Consider the following 23,453-nt stretch of genomic DNA (forward strand, 5'->3'; position numbering starts at 1 on the left):
TTGAACACCGTCCAGATCTGTATTAACACTGCCACAAACACTCCTAGCCGGAAGTACTGGAGACTCGTCAAAGGCAACTTTTCTACTGCGAACGGGTGAATTTATATTTGAGCATCACAACCGATAGCCCCGCTCACCTCGTGCATAGCCATGGAATATGCACCTTGCCCTCACATCGAGCTTACCATCACTTACTCGATAATAACACGGGCAACCAAACATTCTAAAAGTAGAATAATTAGCAACGTTACTCGACCATACTTCTTCGGGAGTCCGAAATCTTATCGTGATCGATGGAGATCTGTTCACCAAGTAGCTCGCCATACTAAGCGCATCCGCTAGAACTCTTCTAGCCATACCAACACTAGAGATCATTTTACGGGCCATCTCTAGTAATGTTCTGCTCATCAATTCTACAAACCGTTGTGGTCTACCGGCACTAGTGCGGTGTTTCACTATGCCCTTTGTCATGCAGAATTTATTTTCCAGCTTCGAACATGACTCCATGCTATTGTCGGTTCGCACATGCTTGATCGACTTAGCAGTCTCCACCTCGATCAAAGCTCTCAACCGCATGTTCCCGACAACAGCATCAAACTTGTGCACCGGTACAGACACCCAAGTCTTCTTTGAGCAATCGTTAGACTCTCGAACAGATGTCGACGTCTCCGGAGCGAAACCCGTCAATGTCTCACCTTGAAGTTCATACAGGCCACCATGCTTGATTCCTTTCATTATCACCAGAGCACCTCGAACAATCTTCAGAACTCCACCTTGTGAAGAATACCCGCATCTAGCTGAATCTAGAGTTCCTAAGGAAATTAAGTTCTTTTTCAATTTCGGAACATGTCTTACTCCGACCAATGTCCTCACAATACCATCATGCATGCTGATTTTAACATCACCAACGCCCACAACATCGCATTCTGCGTTGTTCCCAAACCGCACTTTACTACTATCCGTGCACCGATAAGTAGCAAACCAGTTCCTGTTTGGTGTAGCATGAAAAGAACAACCAGAATCCATAATCCATCCGTCAAATGACGAATTCTCAATGAGAGACAAGACTCTATCGACACCATCGGAATCATCAGCTACAGCTGCAACGTCATCCGTAGATTCAACTCTAATTCCCTTACCTGTTTCGTTTTTCAGCTTTAAGCAATTCCTTCTAAGATGCCCTCTCTTGCCACGGTTCCAACAGATAGCACTACCGGTCCTAGATCGACTGCGTCTATTTGAGCTCATACTACTTCTACTACCACGAGTATCGGTTCTTCCTCTATTCTCACCTACTAAAGCAGTAGATACATATTCGCCAGATTCTCTTCTACGGATATCCTCATTTAAAATCAAATCTCGAATACAATCAAACGTCAAACTTGTTGACCCGGAGGAATTACTAACAGCAGTAATAGTAGTATTCCAGCTATCGGGCAATAAAAAAAATAGAATCAAAGCACATACCTCATCTTCAAAGTCAATATCAACTGAACTCAATTGACTAACGATCACATTGAATTCATTGATATGATTAGCAACTGACGCACCTTCGCTCATCTTCAAATTAAATAGACGTCGCATTAAATAGACCTTGTTGATCGCAGAGGGCTTCTCGTACATATCCGACAGGGCTTTCATCAAACCCGCAGTGGTCTTCTCTTTGACGATATTAAACGCGACGTTACGAGCCAACGTCAGCCGAATAACACCCAACGCTTGTCTATCCAGCAATTCCCAATCAGCTTGCTTCATCGTCTCTGGTTTCTCCCCGGACAGGGGCAAGTGCATCTTCATCTGATATAGATAGTCTTCAATCTGCATCTTCCGAAAACCAAAGTCCTTCCCCTCAAATCCGTCGATTTTCACTTTTACTTCTTCCGTCGCCATCGATTCGCTTCAACTCGATAAACCTGGCTCTGATACCAATTGTTGCGCGGAACAAGCAATCGAACGATAAAATTGACAGAATAAGAAAATAAATCGGACACCGGATGTACGTGGTTCGGTCGTAGAGACCTACGTCCACGGGAAGAGTAGCAACGAATTTCACTATAGAACGAGCGATACACAGAGATTACAAAACCACACTTGAGTCACTCAAACACTCTCGGTGTTTTTTAGCCCCAATTACATTCAAGAACGCACACAGTGTTTAGCCCCCAAATTCCTAACGAAATAATCTTTCAATCTCGCAAAGGAATTAACACAAATCTAACCTCAAGATTTAATCGGCTTCGACACTTAAATTCTTGATGTAATTTCGCGGAATAAACCCCACGAGTAAGCACTTGACAAACGGCGCTTCAAGAAGTCCCTCTTCGTTGGATCGACAATCGGCGCTAATTGCAAAACTCATGCAAGAAAGCCATGCCCCAAAAAGTATGCTGCCACAAATATATATCCAATATATTCAACTTGACCAGTCCAAGAAGAAAAGCTCAACACTTTGCCTTTTGTTGTTATCTGTTGACGTTATCTCTTTTTTTTTCTTTTAATTTCCTTTCCTTAATTAACAATGCAGGAAATCTTCGACTACCGAACATGGAATATATCTCCATGAGTTGACTTAATCTGGACGAAGCCAAGTCCACTTTGGACTCTCCAATTTTGTCGTTTTCTTGCCAACTTCACACGGAACCGATTTCCATAAATTTCAAATAAAGAGATCACGTCTTCAAGATATGCTAAAATATCCTTCTCCTTCGGTTGACCGAGTCCAATTGGGATTTTCTATTTCTTGAGCAAAGACACTAACGCAAATCAACTTTAATTCGTAAGTTGATTACGTATATATTTTTCTTTGCTCAATTTCGGATGTCCGCAAATATTCAATTCGGAATATTTACAATTTCGCTTCGGGCTCAAAACTCGAGACATATTTTAACAACTATAATTTCCACCCCATCTTTTTCTGGTCCATTCGTGTCGTGATTTTTCAATTCGTCCATCTAGAATTATGTCTAGATTTTCATGTATCTTTTCAAATTTAAGTTCAATTAAAGAAAAAAAGGAAAGAGAAAAACTAAAAAAAAAAAGCAGGGGTGGGGCAAGAGAGAGCACCGCCGTCCCACGGCCTCTGCCGCACCATCGCCGTTAGGACCGCCGCTAGGGTGGCCTTTCCAACGTCTCTACCATATAGTCTAGACAATATTTTTCTTATAACGGTTTAGGAGTTAGGGCTAATGTCATCGTTAAGTATCTAAACTTTTGTTGATTCTATAAACTGCTTTTTTTTCTCAATGAAGCACCTCAATTCTTGACGTAGAAAGAGAATTGATAATGTAACCTGGCATTCGTTTCTTCTGGTGACATATTGGAAATTGTCAACAAGGTCCCATTAATTGTTGATGTCGTTTTGATTTGACTCGTAGCTTGAAGGCCAAGTCTAAAGTACGGAGGTCATTCATAGTTGTTTGGTCATCCATATAGGTTGCTTGTGTAGACTTCCATCGAAAAGCACATTTATAGGTGGGCTCATGTCTCTCAATAAGCACTTTTATCTTGTTTATCACAAAAAATCATTTTGTTTTGGGATTCATCAAGTTTAAGGCTAATTTTCTCATTCATGGTTTCATTTTGATTTTTTAGAAGTGAAGTTTCTCGCTTAAAAGGTTTAGGACTTACTTGGCATAATTGAAAGGTTTAGGATTGAATTAACCGTCATACGATAGGTTAAGGATCTTTTAGACACTTTTTCCTATCTTTCTTGTATAGGCATTTACCATTAAACTCAATTATACATATGTTCTCTCCCCACTTCACTTGAAATCGCCACAATTTTGTTTGGGAATTCATCAAGTTTAAGACTAATTTTCTCATCATTGATTTCATTTTGATTCTTGAGTAATGATTTTCTCTCTTAATTATATCACGTGTGCTATCATGTGTTTAACACAATTTGTGTAAAGGTTAAGTAACAAATATAAATTTCATAACAGCATGGATCGTTTCTTAGAAATAACTTGACTGAAAAATGTTTGAGCAATATCATCTCAATAACTAATTAAGTAAAATCTACTGTAGGACTCACTTTATCAACGACTGGAGATGAGCTCGACCGCAAATGAAAGGGAGACTCGAGAGTTCAGGCAAGATGCATCATCTGTCAAAAGCTGTAATTGAAAATGCAAATGGAAAGTCGTAAATTTTCTGGTGCCGCGCTTCGCCCTTCATCGCCTGTATTATTGGCATGGTCCACTTGCCAGTGAAATGACATCTCACATCATTTTCGCATAGAATAGAAAGGAAAAGGACCATATTTGACAAACCTCGACACAAAATTTTCTTCCGTTTGACAAGCCACTTGTATTAACCAAAGTACTAGGATTTAGATGATTTCACGATTTCCGCTACTTTATTGTCATTTGCAGATGGGTTTAAGGGTTATGATGATATTTTAAGCTTAATCTACATTGTTGTCAAAAATTAAGCAGGATAAGTTAAACAGTATTTGCATGTTTTGATCGAATCAATTTGGTGTAACCAGCAAAATCAAGTAAGAAAGTATGGTACTTTATGGCATAAACAAGGGATAGTTCAATGTTTAACACACTAAATATTTTTTTAAAAAAGAAAAAAGATCAACACAATTAAAAAGAAAAAAGTGTGAGAGGTCAAATGCTGGTTTAAAGCTGAACAAAACGCTTTAGCATTCTTCCAATGGGCTTTGGGGGCTGAAAGCCTCTTGGGAATGTTGAACCAAACCCATCCCAAGTATTGCACATGTATTAGATAAAAAGAAATCATAGAAGAATATTTTTTTTGGTCAAAATGGAAGAATAAATTGAAAAGTACCAAAAAAACTCCTAAACTTATTGCATTAGTTTCAATTTATCCTTAAATCCGATTGGACCAATTTATTCCTAAACATTTTGTATTTTTGCTAATTGAGTCTATCTTGCCAATTCTGGTTTGAAATCGCCGACGTGAATGCCAGCTATCTTACGTGGCATTGCAGGCATTTTTAAATAAATTTTTTCTTTAAAATTTGAATTTTTTATTTCTTTTCTTTCTAATTTTTTTTTTTTGGCTGCAAGTCCTCCCCAAGCTTTGCTATATTTGGGGGAGGAACTTTGTAACCTCGCCCTCCATCGAGGCTATTGCAGCCCCGCCGGTTGCTACCGAGGCCACAAAGGCCCTCCCCAAATCGGGGCAAAGATGTTCTCAACCTTGCCCGTGGCTAAGGCTATAGCAGCCCCGCCGTTCAAGGGCGAGGCCATGAAGGTCCTCGCCAAATCTGGGCAAGGGCCACCTCGCCCGTGGCCGATGAGGGTAAGGCCTTCACGGTCTCGTCAATTTTGGGCGAGGTGGCCCTTGCCCAAATCTGGTGAGGGTCACAACCATTGCCCATGGTCAATGGCCAAAACGAAAGGAAAAAGAAAAAAAAATAATTAAAAATACAATTTCTGTTAAGATTTTTAAAAATGTCAATTTTAGCGTCGGTCGTGCCACATGGGATGGTTGACATCCAGGTCAGCATCGGTCATGCCACGTGGGATAGTTGACAGGAGATAAGTGAGATTTAGGGTTGGCATGTCCTGGATTTTGTGAGGCGTGATTTGGTTCATTTTTTGCATTTTTGACTCACATTTGCAAATGAACATAACAGCCCACTAGAAGCCCAGCTCAAAGAAAAGAAATGGGCCGAAAAATTTGTTGGGGGCAACATGACAGAATTCAAGAAATACATGTGAAACTATTATATATCATCGCAATTTTTGGAGAGTAATGCTCTTGGTAATGTAGGGCAAGAATCACCTGCTCTTCTTGTCAACGTTGAAATTCCCAAGCACAACACCGATAGAGATTCCAACTCCAATGCCAACCGGCATAGTTCTCTGGTCCAAGTCGAATGGACACTCATGTCGTCATCTTCCCTCTCACCGGCCAAATCGAAAGAAAGAAAAAGAATGAAAATAATAATTTAAAAATATTTTTGTAGAAGAAGAAATTTTATTTTTCTGATAAATATTTAAACATGTTCACGTCAGCATCTGTCAAGCCACATAGGATGTCGGTGTCTATGTTAGCGATTTTCGATCAAAATTTTCTATATGGACTAAATTGATACCAATACAAAAAAGTTTAGGACCATATTAGTCCAATTGAAAGATTTAGTACTGAATTGATACTAATGCAATAGATTTAAGACTTTTTTGGTACTTTTCCCTTCCACAAGTCATGCTCTCCCATCCCAAGGAAGAAAGTTCTTGCAGAGTATCCATGTCCTCGAACTCATATTGACCCACAACTTGGATGGTAGCTCACCGTTGAAACTGATGTACTAAAGGGCCCATGATTGGCAAACCTGGTGAAGTTAAATTGGCCCTATTAATTAGTTTTCATCAGACCATGGAACTTAATTGGAATGCAAGCCAATAACTTTTAGCTGGAAAAATTGTCTAAAACGTCATAAAATTTATTGTACGGCGACCAATTCAATTTTTCAATTGACCAATTCAGTTCCAAATCTTTAGACAATTTGCAACGTAATCAATTTTGGCCGAAGATAACTAATATGAACGCCAGCCATCCTACGCTGTACAATTGGCACCGATGTAGACGATTTTTCTAATTTTTCTAAAATTTCTGAATCTTCTCTTTTTTTTCCTTTTTTTTCCTTTTCTTTTCTTTCCTTGCTTGTTGTTCTTTTTTTCTATTTCCCTCGGCCATGGTCGGCGAAGGTTGTAGGCCACGGGCGAGGGGGTCTTAACTACGTAGAGCAGCCATCGTCCATATTAGAGATTTCAGGCCAAAAGTGATCGGAAGGAGTAAGGACTACATTGATAAATCGTCAAAAGTTTTAAGATCAAATTAACTAAATTAAAAAATTAAGAACTAAAATAGGTATAGGTGTTTTTTTTTTTTTTTAACAATTTTCCCAACTTTTAGCAGAGTGAATCTGATAGCCGAAAGGGGAAGCTATCATCAATTTGATTGTTAAGATTTGGTACTCTAGCATTCTACAATTGGCCAAAGATCTTGGAACAGTCCCTCGCAATCGATTCTTGTTGAGGTCTATCATTCTCGATGCATGCCATCTGTATAAATACGAGGAATCATGCCCTCGAGTTTATTTTTGCGTTCAAAATGGCAAGACTCGGTATTTGCCAAACATGCAGGAAGCATGCCATTTCGACTATTGTTGCACATATCAATACTGTATACAAAACGTGGCCTCATCTTATCTCTCAACTTTAGCAATTTTTCTCGGACCATACTAGTCTCTTGCTTGATATCTACAGCCTAGAAAAGACTATTTTAGTGAAATATCTAACAGGTACTCTATTCATCTCTGCTAGTTCTAATTGTTTTTTTTTTTTTATAACCGAGGTGTCTGCACGGCCGGCGAGCTTGCGCTCAAACCAGCGGTGAAGCACGACTAGTCCTCGAGGGCAACTGCAGGACCCCACCACCATAGTGCCCAGGTAAGACACTGGCACCACGAAGTTTTGAACCCAGGACCTCTCGTGAAAGGAACTAAGCGCAAACCAGCGCGGCCACTAGTCGATGGGTGCCAGTTCTAATTGTTTCATCTCTCCATTTTTTATTTTCTCCATGTTCCTAGGAAAATGTAACATCTACACTGCACTACACTACGAAATGTTAGGACCAAGGCATCTTTGATCTTTGAACAATCTAGGTCAGTGGAATCAATTTGTAAATCCAGTAACCTCATTCCATTATTGAAGCAGATTATTGTCGATGAATGACCCAAGTATAAAACATGTACACTAATGGGGTGACGATATTGTCTTCTTCTTCTTCTTCTTCTTCTTCTTTTTCAGCTTTTGTGTTTGTTATTAGAGCACCTATGTAATAGAAGAGCCAGAGGAGATTGTAAAGCCGTAGCTTTTATGCTTAGCAACATCTGTGGATACGAATTCTGGGGTTTTTCTTATTAGCCACTCCAAAATTCTATGTGAAAGGACACATGGGGTTGACAAAAGGCAAAATGTCAAAGTCTTTTGGGCTTGTTATTTTTCTTTTGGAGTACCTATCATCTTCACACAAGTAGGGTCATTGCCATTCGTGGCTGTCAAGAGTTTAATCCTTTATCCGCGATCTTTCACGTTTCTTGATGAGTCGATGAGAAAAATCAATTAAGGGCAACAAAATACGAAAAGTTAGGATAAAAATCCAAAATCTTGGTCTTTTTCTTTTTGGTGCAACGTCTTGTTTAGTTTCAGAGAAAGACGATATGATTTCATTAACAAAGGATTACAATGATATATAAAAGCCTCTCAACACCAAATGACTATTCTACCCTCATCCCCAACACTCCCCCTTAAGTTGGAATGCAAAGATCAAATAATCCCAACTTGTAACATAAAAAACTCACTCTACTCCTCCTTAGAGATTGAGTAAAGACAACTACAAGCTAATCCTCCGTCCTTGCATTTTGAAGAATAATCTCCCCTTTCTGAACTTTCTCTCGTACGAAGTGACAGTCAATCTCAATGTGTTTAGTTCGCTCATGGAATGCAGGATTATTTGCAATGTGTATAGCTAATTGATTATCACAATATAATACCGATGGATCTAACGTTGGCAAATCAATTTCTGATAATAACATCCTCAACCAGAGCAATTCACACTTCACATGTGCCATAGCTCTATATTATGCTTTAACACTTGATCGGGAAACCACATGTTGCTTCTTACTTTTCCAGGAGACTAAATTACCTCCAAGAAACACACAGTAACCCAATGTAGATATCCTATCGGTAGGACATCCAGCCCAGTCTGCATCAAAGAAATTCATAGTGTTCGGATTTCCATAATTCTTGGAAAATAGCCCTTTACTTTGCGCTCCTTTCAAGTGCTCGATAATTCTAATTACAGCATCCCAGTGAGTAGTAAGGGAAGAACTCATAAACCGACTAACTACACCGATAGCAAATGATATGTCAAGCCTTGTGATAGTAAGATAGTTCAACTTTCCCACTAATCTTCTATACTTCCCTAGATCATTTCACAATTCTCCATGTTCTGCATCAAATTTCACATTGGGTTCCATAGGACTATCTACCGGCTTTACTCCAAGAAATCCAATCTCATCAAGAATGTCAAATACATATTTTCACCGAGATAAATTGATACCTGCATGTGAATATGCAACTTCAATACCAAGAAAATATCGTAGACGTCCCGGATCCTTGGTATTAAATTCTATGTGCAAAAACTGCTTAAGCCATTGGATACCATCGATTCACTTGCTAGTAATGATAACATCATCCACATATATCACCAAAAGAATACAACCAGCTAAGGAGACAGAGCTAAAAATCGAATGATCTACTTGACAATGTTTTAATCCGAACTTATTGACAGCATCACTAAATCTGCCAAACCAAGCACGAGGAAATTGCTTGAGTCCATACAAAACTTTATGTAAGCGGCATATCAAATTCTCCCCTGAGCAACAAACCCGGGTGGTTGCTCCATGTACACTTCCTCGGACAAGTCACCATAAAGGAAGGCATTTTCACATCTAGCTGATGAAGAAGCCAACCAAAACGTGTTGCAAGGAAAATAAAGACACGAACAGATGAAATTTTGGCAACAGGTGAAAAAGTGTCATCATAATCAACATCATATGTCTAAGTATATCCCTTTGCAACCAATCAAGCCTTCAATCGATCAAGAGTGCCATCAGGATGAACCTTAACAATGAATACCCAACGATAACGAACAGTTTGTTTCTTTGCAGGTAATGAAGTGAGTTTCCAAGTACGGTTCTCAATAAGCACCTTCATTTCATCTTCTATTGCTTGCCGCCATCCAGGATGAGCAAGAGCTTCAGCAACACTACTGGACATAGAAACATAGGACAACGATGAGACAAATATGAAGAAACTAGGAGATAAACGGTCATTTGACAAGAAATTTGAAATAAGATGACGAGTACGAGGACAATCGGAAAAACCAGAATAAGAAGCATAACAATCCACGGGACGAGTAACATAAGAATGTGTACCTTTTCAAGTAGCTATGGGCACATTAGGATCACAGGATGGTGCAGCAACCGATGAGGGAACAGATGAATCATGTGTTGGTGAAGTCTATACCACTGTAGTAGGAGCTGCACCACGCCGATGATATGTGCAATCAGCAAACTGAAATCCTGTAGACGGTTCTAAAGGAAGTGAGATTGGGGGAAGTGTCAATAAAACACATCCGCTACTTTCTAGAGTCACTATAGGTTCTATCTGAGTATTATAATATGGATGATCCTCAAAGAATGTTACATCTGCCGACACAAGCACACAACGACGATTAGGACTATACCATTTGTAGCCCTTCCGAGTTCGAGAGTATTCTACAAATATACATTTCTCCTCGCGAGAATCCAACTTATCAAGATCCGGAGTAAGATTATGCACAAAACAAACATAGCCAAAGACACGTAAAGGTAATGCAAAGGGAGAACAATTTGGATGTAATATAGAGAATGGTGTCCCCCCGTGAAGAACAAAAGTTGGAAGCCAATTAATTAAAAAACAGGCTGTAAGAATAGCATGGCCCCAAAAGGTTTTAGGTAGATGCCTGTGAAACATGAGGCAACGGGCAATACCATTTTACTAAGGAGTGTATGAACAAGAAGTATGATGGATAATACCATGAGAATCAAGAAAAGACTGAAAATCTAAAGTAGCAACAAGATACTCATTGGCATTATTTGAGCGTGAAGTTTTAATAGAAGTATGGTGCTTATTCGGTACTTCAAAATAGAACAGGTGAAAGAGTGCAAAATCTCGGCACGATCTTTTATTAAGAGTAACCCAGTCATTTAGGAAAAATCATCCACGAATGTAACAAAATATCTCGAAACTAGAAATATCGAAACACGACACGGACCCCAAACATCGGAGTGAACCAACTCAAACGAACTTGAGACACGATTATAAATACGAGAAGGAAAAGAAACCTTATGATATTTACCAAACCGACAAGCTTCACATTGAAAAGAACTCATAGACTCGGACTCAAGAAATAAACGCCGAAGAGTGTTCGGTGGCAAATGACCAGCACAACAATGCATCCTAAACACATTAGAGGATGTGCATTTTCATAATCAGAGCAGCTTGCACCTTCTTGTTCGGGTAATACGGACCATTGGATTCATGTCCCCCACTAATCATCTGTCCATTCCTTAGATCCTAAAAGACACAATGAGAAGGGAAAAAAGTTACTAAACAACTTAGTTCTTTATTCAATGAACTAGCAAAAATTAAATTATATGAAGATTTTAGATGAAGGACAGATAACAAAGAAAGAGATGGACTCAAATGAGCAACTCCAATACCAGTAACTTGAGATTGCGAGCCATCAGCTAATATAACAAAATTTGACAACTCGGAAGATTTATAACAAAGTGAAGACAACAACTTAGAATTACTAGTCATATGATGAGTGGTTCCGGGGTTTATAACCCAAGAGTCGGATGCCACCGAGAGTAGACAAGATAAACTACCTTTTGATGTTTGTCCCAGAGTTGCGGTAGGAGCTGAAGGACTTGTCACCTATTGGGAGTGAACCCATGCATCATACTCAGCACCTGTCAATGTAAACGAACCACTCGTGTTCCACACACTAGCAAAGTCTAGTGGAGTCTGTTAGGGGTAAAAGTAGAGTTTGGTGGAGTCTGTTCCACCTCTGCATAATCAATAAAATTAGGTCGGAATTCCGGATGAAGTGTATAACAATAAGCCTCTATATGTCCAGCCCTTTAACAATCATTACAGCAACGGGAGCCACGACCACCACCGGAGATAGAGGCACTACGAGCACCAATACCTCTATCACGACGTCTACAACCTCACTCTAAGTAAAACCATGGCCATGACCCTTATAACTATGACCATGAGCTCCATGTGCATTAGTGCCATGAGAAATCATAGCAATTGTCTCCATAGTTGTGGTGGAGATCTTTTCGGCGGGGGTCGAACGAAGAGCTCAAGAGAAAATCTCATCTGTTGTGGGAAGTGAACTCTGTGAGGTAATATGTTGGCGAAGTAAGGAATATTCTAGCTCTAATGCCTTGAGATAATATATAACTCGAAGATCCTCTTGTCGGAATAGTCGGATCGTTCGAAGCTGGAAGACAAATATCCAATTGCCTACAAAGTGTCGTGAAACAAGCGTAATGCTCAAATAAGGATTGATTCCCACGGTAAGATCAAATAAGGCCTCTCACATCACACGAGATCATTTTCTCCGAGATGAAGTAAGGCACATTTTTCCCACACTTCCTTAGTAGATTTACATTGAATGAAGTGAGGACTACTTTTAGGATCCATATTATTCCACAAAAGAGTACGAATCATTGCATCTCCAGCAAGCCAATCAAGTACCTTACTCTGATCTAAAAGGGCTATAGATTTAAAATATTCACTTTGTTTAGTGGCGGTAAGATAAACTTTAACAACAGTGGACCAAGATGGATAATTAGTTCCATCCAACTTTATAGAGGTCGATTGCAAGTGTGGTAAACTATTTGAGGATCAAAAGCAGCCACAATGAATCGAGGACACAAGGGTACCCAAGAACAATGTCACAACAATCAATTACTTAATTGTAGTATTAAAATCATTCACAAAGCATACTAATCAACTGCTTATAACTGGCAATTACCACACATATGCCTTATCACTTCCAAGCTTCCACAGGTTATATCACGGACCTCAAGAACTCACTGCCAAAAACTCAAACAACCATAGATCAAAAACCGGTAGAAAATTCCTCAACTTCATCCCACCACAAGACCTCGGATTCCATCACCACACCTAGAACCCAAAATCCCAAAACCATTAGACAAAAGTAACAAACCTTAGGAGGACCATCGTGAAGGAGATCCTTTGGTGAGGACTAGACGACTTCAATTTCAAGGCTTACAAGCATGGGCGATGTCACGCCCCAATCCCCGGGTCCGCAACAACCCTACCAAATCGCCTCGGGTCATAAAAGAACGACGTCTCGGGTGCGGCATAGACCCATTATTTTCTTTCTTTTAATTAATGCAAGCGGAACGTACAATTTCCATACAATAAATCAAATAATAGGGATAGAAAAGTATGGTATCGATAAGATCAAATAATTTAACAATAAATTTTTATTTATTTTATATATACTTCTTAACCCTCGGGAGTCACAATAATTTCTACAAGCCCACTCTCTAGGGCTCCTCCACGTGACCAACAAAAAAATACAGGGGACGTCGGGGTTAGCTCGTATCTACCTCAATTAGAGGGGCCATCATCACCCTCTTAGGTCATAACAAAAGGTCGCATCAAAAAGTCTCTACAGTTACACTCGGGGGTGGAAACTCGGCGTGGATCCGGGGGCAGAGTCCTCGGAATCCATGTCACTGTCTGGATCCTCAACCTCCTCATCCGGAGTATCTAAGTCCATGGGATTCCACGTTTGGCTTAGGGCCGCAGAAGGTGGTCCATTAAAACCTCGAAGGGATCCATATAGGATGTCACCATCACGGATGAACCAGGCCTTAAAAACATCAAGTACCAAATGGCCTAGTCCTTCTTCGACCCAAATGGTGGTAGTGTGGTGCTCTTATAACTGGTCAAATCCGGGAGTAAGAAAGTGGATAATATCAAAAGATTGGCCTACCGGAACTCTGAACCTCACGGGGTACACTAAAGGCATCTCGGACCTGAAAATATTTAACAACAATTGGTGAGAAATAAAATTTCCGTGAGTCAACGCCTAAATCCGGGTAGGACATTGACTCGCTCAAGTCATCCTATACATGCAATACAATATCGATAGCAAATCAATAGCATGTAGCTCACATCATATTATAATTATCAAGCATAATATCACATCGAATTATCAATCACATGCAATCTTACCCCACCTTGGCCCACACAAGAACAGTTTATAAATACATGCTACCAATTGCATATAGCCAAGGCATATAACCGGAACATTAATCACAATTTGCATACGCAATGCACCACACGTGTACCAGTTATTATTGACCGATCCCGATCTAGCAAAACCAAGCTCTTCCAGCAGAACCGGGCTTCGTCCCATTCCTTCGGCGACGGCAACCAACAAGCCATGTGATTTCAAGTACCCTCGGTATGGACTAACAATCGGGTATTCCCGCAAGGAGCGTTGGTCCGTCACAAGTCTGCGACCGGTATCGATAAATCATGTGATTCTAAGTACCATTAGCACGAACTTACCAGGCTCAAACCCTCACACCCGAGAGTCCGCTTTGTCCTCACGTACCCGAGAAGACGGTATCCATTATGTGACCACACAAGCACACCGGACAATCAAGCCTGTTCTTATCTTTGCATTTACTTCAATGCACTCACAAACAATCGTGATCAAAACTTGACTAGAGGCCATTTTTATGCTCAAAATTCAGTTCACACGCGGTCACATATACACATATATTATTCACTAGACTTTGCATTTATATACAAGATGATCAATCATCATATGCATATCAATCATGTACTCAATAGTCATTAGGAAATCACCCAATAATAACGCAATAATTACCCAATAATAATCTAATCATTAATTAACAATTAATTATTTAACCAAGTCATATTTAATTAATCCGACTCGATTAATTAATCCAGATTCTAGTTAATATTATGCAAAATATTTAGCGAGCTCGATTTCGGATAAATAATTCGATCGCAGATAATTAAATTATCTGACCCATTTAAATATTTCAATTAACAAATAACGATAATAAAACTAGACCTTAAATGCGATTAACGCCATATTCAGAGTTTAGGGGTTAACTCATAAACTCCGATGGTCGATGTCGGGTCGGGCGCAAGGCAGTACGAGTTCAAATTCAAATCAAAGTTCAAGTTCATAGCAACAAACGGTATTCGTATGTTGGGTCCTCAGACCGGCGCGGCATCGCGGATTCGAGTGACAAACTAGCACAACTTCGGGTTCTAGGGGTCAAGGCGAGCTCGAGACGCCGGGATTACCGTGGGTTGTTATTGGGGGAGCTCGGGAAAGCGGGACGGGGGCTGAATAGTGCTGGAATGATCAAACGGAAGTCGAGGAGCTCAAATCAACACTGTTCACCGCAAGAGGGGGCGTCGGGTCGTTTGTCCAGTAGCCAAACAACGGCCGGGGTGGTCCGGACGGGGTTTAAGTGGCATGAAACTGCGAAATATGAGGGGGTGGTGGCCGTAGGTGGTCGTGATTTGGGTCCGAAGGGCATCAATGAGGTGTGTGGTGTCGCGGGCGACCACGAAATCTTGTTGGGCACGGCGGCGCGAGCCGCGTTGGCCCTCGGTCTCATCGGATACAAGGGTTGACCATAGAGGTTTTAGCTGGTTCTCGGGTCCGGCCCAAGGCGTGGCCGGACGAATTAATGGCGTAATGATGAGGATGGTGAGATGGCAAAGTGGTGATAGGAAGTGGTGGTCATTGTTAGGGTGGCCGAGCAGAAAGGGAGGGGGTCAAGCAAAGGCCGCGAGTGATCGAGCACGACGGCAGCATAGAGAGACGCGACCGGTCACGTGGGTGGGTAATTCTTGGGCGCAAAGTTTAGGAGTGATTGCTGACATGGGGAAAGAAAAAGTAGGTAGGATGATAGAGATATTTAGCTTAAGAACTTTGGGTAAAAGGAACGTGCGGCTAAAGTAAAATGAGAAGGGGGTTCGCTTGGGGTAAAAACAGAAAGGGGAGAGAATAACATTTGGTTGGGGTCAAATGGGAGTGGGGCCCACTTTTGTCTTCTTCAAATCCCACACAATAATTCAACCAAATAAAACTAACATAACATAAAATAACATAAAATAAAAAGAAGATAGGGCCCACAAGAAAAAAATCAAATCACACCTAAATAATTTCGTTTTATACTCATAAATCCTAGTGGCGAAATGACAATTTCACAAATGGGCATCTAACGTCATTTGATTCGATCATCCGAGGGTAAAAATGGTATTTTCCTTTTAGGGTTAGAACGAGGCCAAAATAACACACGACGAGTCTCGATTTTTTGAGTCAAAATTTGACGATTCAAACTTGACTTTTTCTGACAACATTGCGGAATAGCCAATTAACGACTTCTAAGTCTTCAAGATCAAATTTCACTTTCCATGCTGGAATTTTATAATTTTCTTACTGTCGTCTAAATTTCAAGACGTCACGAGCAACGTCAAGCAAGATAAGCGAGGACTAGACGACATCAATTTCTAGGCTTACAGGCATGGGCGACGTCGGCCAAGACAAGCAAGCATTGGACGACATCGGTTCTAGGCTTATTGGCTTGGATGATGTCGGCCGACGTCGGCCCTGGGCTCATTGGCCTAGACGACGTCGAACGACGTCCGACTATACCAACTCTTGGGTCGCTTGGTCAAGGCAATGCTGATTTGGGTTCATCGAGTTAGAACGATGTTGGATTACGGGTGGCACCGGCTTAGATGACGTTGGACGACATCAAATATGAGGATTTTGACATCAAATCTGGTGGTCGGTGGTCGATGATGGGTAATCTACGGCAATGATTGATGTTCGACAGTGGTGAGCGACTATAAGAGTGTTTAGGTTTTCATCTACTCTAGTACCATCAAGACAATATGATTTCATTAACAAAGTATTACAATGATATATAAAAGTCTCTCAATATTAAATGACTATTCTACCCTTATCCTAACCCTTCTAAAGCCTAGCCCCGAAAGTAATCCATTATGAATTCTCTGTTTTATTGTCAATGGCTATCTCCAATCGGATGAAAGAAGCAAATTTAACCGGTATGTGAAACCCGACTTGAGATATCACCTAAAATAAAAAAGTGAAAATTATAGATATTTTGGGACTAAATTACGGGCATATTCAATTGGTCTAGCTGCTTGACTCCTTGATAGGTCAACGCTTTATAGCTTCCTATAAATGAATCAACTATCCACATAAAGAGACCGGCAAACTAACAAAGTGACGGTTTGAATTCTTATCCATACCATGAGTGATAGGTTCATGTGCAATCATAGGCGCATAGTTGGTCCACTAAAATGGAATCTCATACTTTTTCCACACTCAAAAAGCCAAAATTATGAGACTCGCAAGAAGACTTTTGCGTATCTTTTAGATTGACCAATAGGGATATGTAAGGTTTTCTTAATGTGAACTTATATTAATTGAGATTGTAATTATCACTTTACGGGATTTATTTAGCGTTTACGAGATTGGTCTAACAAGATAAGATATAAGGATTCTTAACTAGTCCAATATGGGCCTGGCTAATGTGGGCCGAGTTGAGCCCATAATGAGAGGGCCCAGCCGAAAACTCTATAAGTAGCGGTCCAGTCCCTCTTCTAGCCCTTAATTATTCAAAAATCGCCTCACATAAAGTTCAAAGAGAAAGTGAGGGGCGTGTCATCGAGCCGATCATACGGAGGGCAACAGAGGAGGAGATCTAGAGCATCGGATCATTGCGATTCCGTCTGAAGTGCAATAGATTCGAAATTAGGTAAACGAACTCTTTTCTTTCTCCGCATAGCGTTCCATATCCGGCTATGGTGATCGAGGGATAGCCGTAATGGATTTATAGCGACCAACATGTAGTATCGGTGCTTTCCATATTCTAGATCTAGAACTATCAATTTTTATCCGTTTTCGAAAATCTCAACCGATGAAAATTATTTCTGATCACATATTTGGATTGTGCTCGTCGTTACGAGCATTTCGAGTGGTGGCACACCTCCGGAGGAGGCTACACGGCATCGCCATCGGGGTATTGAAGCGGCACACTTCACGTTCGCCCACGCGTAGCATGCGCCGCACACCTCACGCGCGTGCCAAGGCAATTGCCGCTCTGCACACGTGTCACGCATGCGACACGTGTCCTAACAAGTATTGAAATCCGGCGAAGCGGCTGGTCTACATGGCTGGTGACGTCAATGGGCCACCGCCTCTTGATCCTGGTTTGACCGGGTCAACCCAATCCGAATTCGTTGACCCAAACCCATTGACTAGGTCTGACCTGACTCGCATTGACCGACCCGTTTGATTGTGGACCTGGTTAACCTGGCTCATGGCCGTTGACCGGTTCGACTTGCCAATGGTTGGACCGGCGGACCCGATCATTGGATCGAATTTTTCCTGGATCGGTCGAATCGGTCGGACCAGTCATTAGACCGGTAGGCACGGCTAGCACGTACTCAGCACATGCGGTGCGTAACACCCACGCGCCAAGACTTCCGGAGACATGTATGGGAGCGTCTAGGCTCTGTTTGGGGTGATTTTGGTATTGGCATGCTCGTATGAAGATTCTCTACATTTTGGTATATTTATTTTAAATATTTGAAGTTTTTAAAGATTGAAAAATGCTTAAAAATCCTATGAATGTGTTTTTCTAGGGCTATTTTTGGCATTTTTCCGTATTTTCACATGGTTTCGGAAATACTAAAGTTAGCTCACATGTAATGACCACATACTTGATGTGTAGAGTATCAATGAATAAATATCATTAAGTATTAGCATGTATAATGTTTAGCATGCATCAATGAATGAAGCAATGTCGTTAGCATCGGATGTGATTTTAATGACAACCGCCCGTGTCTTCAAGTCTAAAATTACATGTATATGATGGATGTGATTTTAATGACAACCGCCCATGTCTTCAATTGAGACATAATCGCCAAAGTAGCACACATGATTGAGTTGGAGAAATATCGATCTCATATTGTGGTGAGATATCTCCTATCACAATGTATGGTTATACTCCCAAAGAAGGTGATTATGTATTGGTTGTGGAGGGATACATGTACAACATATGATTGAAAATTGACTAATCCTAATGGTTCATACACCCAAAGGTGGTGATTCACGAAGATTAAAATATATATTCTGATAACCGATATCATGTGGAGAGTTTACAATTGCACGTTATACATTCTGCCCAAAGGTAATTGTATGATGGTGCTTGTAACTCTCTAGTTGTGTATTTATACGGTTTCCAAGTTGCACAGTACTCACTTGATGTTGATTATATACATTGCTTGTTTTTTCAGTCACCTTTTCTATGAATGGTAACTCCATTACGATTAAGGTTCTTAATGATTCAAATTTTAAGAAATGGAGAGAGGATTTTCTATTTGCTATGGAGCTAGCAAATGTTCATGTAACTCTTTATAAAGATTAGCCCGGTGGTCTCGTTGAGACCAGATATTGCTTTTGCAACAAAACTCTAGATAGATATCGGTCAAATCCAGGACACTATCACCGAGTTGATGCCAAGAAGGTTCTAAGGTACCTAAAGAAGACGAAAGACTATATGCTGATTTACGTACATGTTCGGAACCCGCAACTAGTAGGGTATTCATATTCAAACTATGCTGGCTATCAAGATGATAAAAAGTCCACATCATGATACATTTTTTATATTAGCAGGTGGTGCAGTATCATGAAAAAGCGAGAAACAGAAAACAATATTATCCTCTACCATGCAAGCTGAGTTTATAGCATGCTATACAGCCGCTACTCGGGCTATTTGGCTCCGAAACCTCATTAGGGAGTTGATTGTGTTTGATTTTGTTAATAGGCCCATACAGTTGTACTATGATAGTAACTCTGCAATATTGTTTATTAACAACAACAGAGGTCTCAAGGGGTCTAAGCACATAGAGGTCGAGTTTTTGACCATAAAGGAATATGCGCAAAATGGTGACGTTGCAATATAGTATATTTCCACAGATGATATGGTTGCAGACCCATCGACTAAAGGTCTTCGCCCTTGTGTAATTGATCAACATGTCATTAACATGAGCTTAGTGATATCATTGGATGTTGTTGTTTAGTGGGAGCCATTTTGTTTTGTTGTAATAGAGATCACATTTGTGTTTGTTACGTTTTGTAACATTTTGACATGTATTGAATACATATACTTGATGAAAATCTTGAGGTGTGTGTAACCCTTGAGTATTGGCTATGGACATTTGGTTTCTAGTCGTATTATATGTCTTGTTACACATAAAGTGAAGTAAACTATAAAGATAAGACATATATAGGTTCATTGAAACCATAAAGAATATTCTCTTGCGGCAAATCAGGTTTTGTGACACATAAAAGAGAGAGAATGATGACTAACAAATGGGATAACAGATAAAGTTTCTCTCTTTATGAGGTTTTATCCATTTGCCACACTACCATATTGAATCCATATCGATCTGATTAACAGCACCCGTGACCATGGATGGCTCAGTATCTGGCGATGCAGCTACTACCATGATTCGGTATTTGAGATTTTATAAGATTGGATTGAGTGTTAAGAATAATCTCTAGATCAACATAGGGATGCGCATATATAGTACAATTTCAATTAATATTCACCCAAGTGGAAGAATGTAAATCTTTCCTAATGTGGGCTTATATTAATTGGTCTAATAAGGTAAGATATAAGGATTCTTAACTAGTTCAATACGATCCAATACCTGTTTCGATCGGAAACCTTGCTTTCTTGAATGAATTATCAATTGGGAATTATCATTTCTCGGATTCACTTCCCAATTCATTGGGTAATCTTTCTCGGCTCGCTTATCTGGATATATCACGAAACAAATTTCAAGGTCAAATCCCCATCGCTAATCTTTCTTGGCTTGTCAACTTGGCAAAACTCACCCATTTGAAACTTTCGGGTACCAGCAAGGTTCTTTGAAAGATTTAAAAAAAAATGTCAGAGATTCAATTGTTAGCCAAATTAACCGTCCTTGTTTCTTCACATATGGCGGATATTTACTTAAGTTGTCCAATTCCATCATCATTGGAGAAGTCGACGCAGTTGATATGGTTCGACCTTTCATCCAACAATTTGCAAGATGAAATTCCAAACTCATTATGGGAACTCAAGAATCTTGAATTTATGGGACTTAGTCAGAATAATTTGAGTGGCACCGTGGATTTACATAAACTCAAGAACTTTCAAAGATTGCTTTTGTCCTTCAACAACATAACTTTTGTTAGCAAGACCGGGATTGATGCCAACCTTCCAAAACTTTCCACTTTAATTTTAGATTCATGCAACTTACAAGAGTTACCAGAGTTTTTGGGCTACCAAAGCGGATTAGAGATTGTGACGATCTGATTTTCCTGTCATTTCGAGATCTTTGACCGTAAGATATCCGTTGAAGTATTTCGGTTATATCTCGCTCGGATCTGATCAATCGCGAGTTAACTAACCGAAGGGGAAAGGCTAATGCATGACGAGATACGTGGACCTAGGAAATTCAATTTGAAAACGGCATTATGACCATAAGGGTTGTTGAGGGAATATTTAGAGCCGAGGCTGATCTGAGAACGATTAAGGGATTCATTGCTAGTGTTATACGATTGGGACGCGGCTGATGCCACATAACCAACGGATGATTTGCGAATTTCCCTAAATCGATTTATGACCATCGTAGCCGTCGGGGCTAGTAATAAACCCTTGCGATTTCATGACAACCAAGATAGCCGTGATTTGAATTTTCCTAAGTGTGATAAGAATCACGGAGTCAATACACGTAATGTCCGCAAAAGCCGCCCGTTAGTTCGAGATAAATTGAAATTACAGACGACGAGAAATCGATCACGAAATGGGATCTCAAAAATGGAAAAAAAAATGGAAATGAAGATTTGTAAAAAAAAAATGAGTTTGGATTGGACGACGCCTAGTCGGGAATGAAAATTAGTGAAAATTGGATTTTTGGACGAAGGGTGTGAAAAAACGATTTTGCCCCCGGAGCTTCGACCCTATTTTTATTAATCGGACAAGGGCATTCTTGTCATTTGATTATTCCCTTTATATCAGCTGAAATTGGAGGGCCAAAATTGGAAGGAAAGTGTGATATTATGTGTACAACGTCAAATGTCATTAATCCATGGTGCTCAATTAATGAACTGGACACCTATGAGAATTTGGGATGAGAATGAGCCATCTTCTCTTTCTTCTTTCTGGATACTTATGTTCAGGAACAGAACAGCACCACCATCACCTCCATTTTCTTCTTCCTTCACTCCCTCACGCACGTAAACAGTCCGCCCGACCAATTCTGATCGCCAACTTCCCGGCCGTCCAACTTTTCAACCGTCGACAACCAGCCGGTGAGCCACCTACCACTACAAAGATCAACCTGTTGTCGAACTATTCCAGATGGAAGTGCACCGTTTGAGCCACTGTGGAATTCGGGGCGGCCAATCTCCCGCGAGTCGCCCGAAACCGACTCAACCGAAGGTAGGCTGCTGTTGGTATTTTATTGGACCACCAAATCGACGAATTTTGAGCTCAAATTTTGGTGACGTTTAGTAGACATGTATATGATGTTGCTGTAAATTTGGGCAAAAAAGAATGATTTCTTGACCTTGAATCACTGTTGTGTTCAAAGGAGCAGAAACTGTCCAATGGCGGATCGGAAGGAATTAGCGCCAAGCGAAGACCAACCGGTGTCTCCTTGAGCCAAAATTTTCGGTGAGGTCCCTTAATACATAGAACTTGGTGTTAGCAAGGATATTGATGGATAAATTGAAGAATTAGGTTGAGTTGTGGACTGTTTGAGCTGGATTGAAACAGAACGGGGGGTACCCTGTTTCGATTCTGTTCTTACTGAGTTAGAGGGGGCTGTTTGTGATGGAATTGATATTTAATTTCATCCTTGAGGCATGTTAGGGTGTGGAGTGATATGTTGAGGAAGTGTATGATCAATGATTTGGTGTTTATGCGAAGGAATATTGATGAATTGATTTATTTTCTCTAGGCTGCTTGCTGCCCTATTCTGAAATTGTGGGAGCCGAGGTGTTTAAGGGCTAGGAAAGAAGTGTTTTACTGATTAAACTTAAGGTAAGCAAGTTCTTATACCTTGGCTAGAACGATTTGGCTCAATTGGGTGAATACGATGAGGATTATGCAAATTTCGGTGAATTACGGTGATGTTGTTTGATATATGATCTCGTGTTGTGGTAATTGTTTAAAGACTCGTTGAATAGCCTTGATATGTATTGATTGCCTCTTGTTTGTTGAAAATTTATGTTCTCGCATGCATTTTATTGTTAGCTCTATGTGTGAGCTATATTTGAACTTGAAGTCATGATTATGATAAATTGCTGGTATGCTTGAGAAATTGTGGTACCCCGATGCGTAAAGACGCGGGGTGGAAATGGCCAATTTCCCGATGCGTAAGTAACGCGAGACAGAAATTATGATGTATCGACACAGGCTTGAGATGATTTTGAAAACCCGAGGCGTTTTATGTGGGTTTTATCGTTGAGACGATCCGATGCGTAAGTACACAGACCTAACTTGAGGCGTTTCACACGCGGGCTTGAATCAAATGAAGGTGGAAAGAAAGGAAGGCGTGGCTTGGATTCGTTATGTGCACCTATCTTAAGTAAAGTGATGAGATATATTGCCATGATTGAGTAATTGATAATTATCGTTATACATGTACTTGGTATGGTTGTTGTTTGCA

The 23,453-nt window shown here is 40.4% G+C and overlaps 2 long non-coding RNA genes across 2 annotated transcripts; both read right to left on the bottom strand.

Moving 5' to 3' along the window:
• Nucleotides 1–2,429: 2,429 nt before the first annotated feature.
• Nucleotides 2,430–12,045, bottom strand: LOC125314461. Its single transcript, XR_007197945.1, has 3 exons — nt 11,480–12,045; nt 10,918–11,165; nt 2,430–2,440 (listed from the first exon to the last, which is right to left on the bottom strand). It is a non-coding gene; the product is annotated as an uncharacterized LOC125314461 (long non-coding RNA).
• Nucleotides 8,394–10,635, bottom strand: LOC115728252. The gene is made up of 2 exons (XR_007197946.1): nt 9,983–10,635; nt 8,394–9,813 (listed from the first exon to the last, which is right to left on the bottom strand). It is a non-coding gene; the product is annotated as an uncharacterized LOC115728252 (long non-coding RNA).
• Nucleotides 12,046–23,453: the final 11,408 nt, after the last annotated feature.

Source organism: Rhodamnia argentea, chromosome 3, assembly GCF_020921035.1.
Source record: "Rhodamnia argentea isolate NSW1041297 chromosome 3, ASM2092103v1, whole genome shotgun sequence".
Classification (NCBI taxonomy): Eukaryota; Viridiplantae; Streptophyta; class Magnoliopsida; order Myrtales; family Myrtaceae; genus Rhodamnia; species Rhodamnia argentea.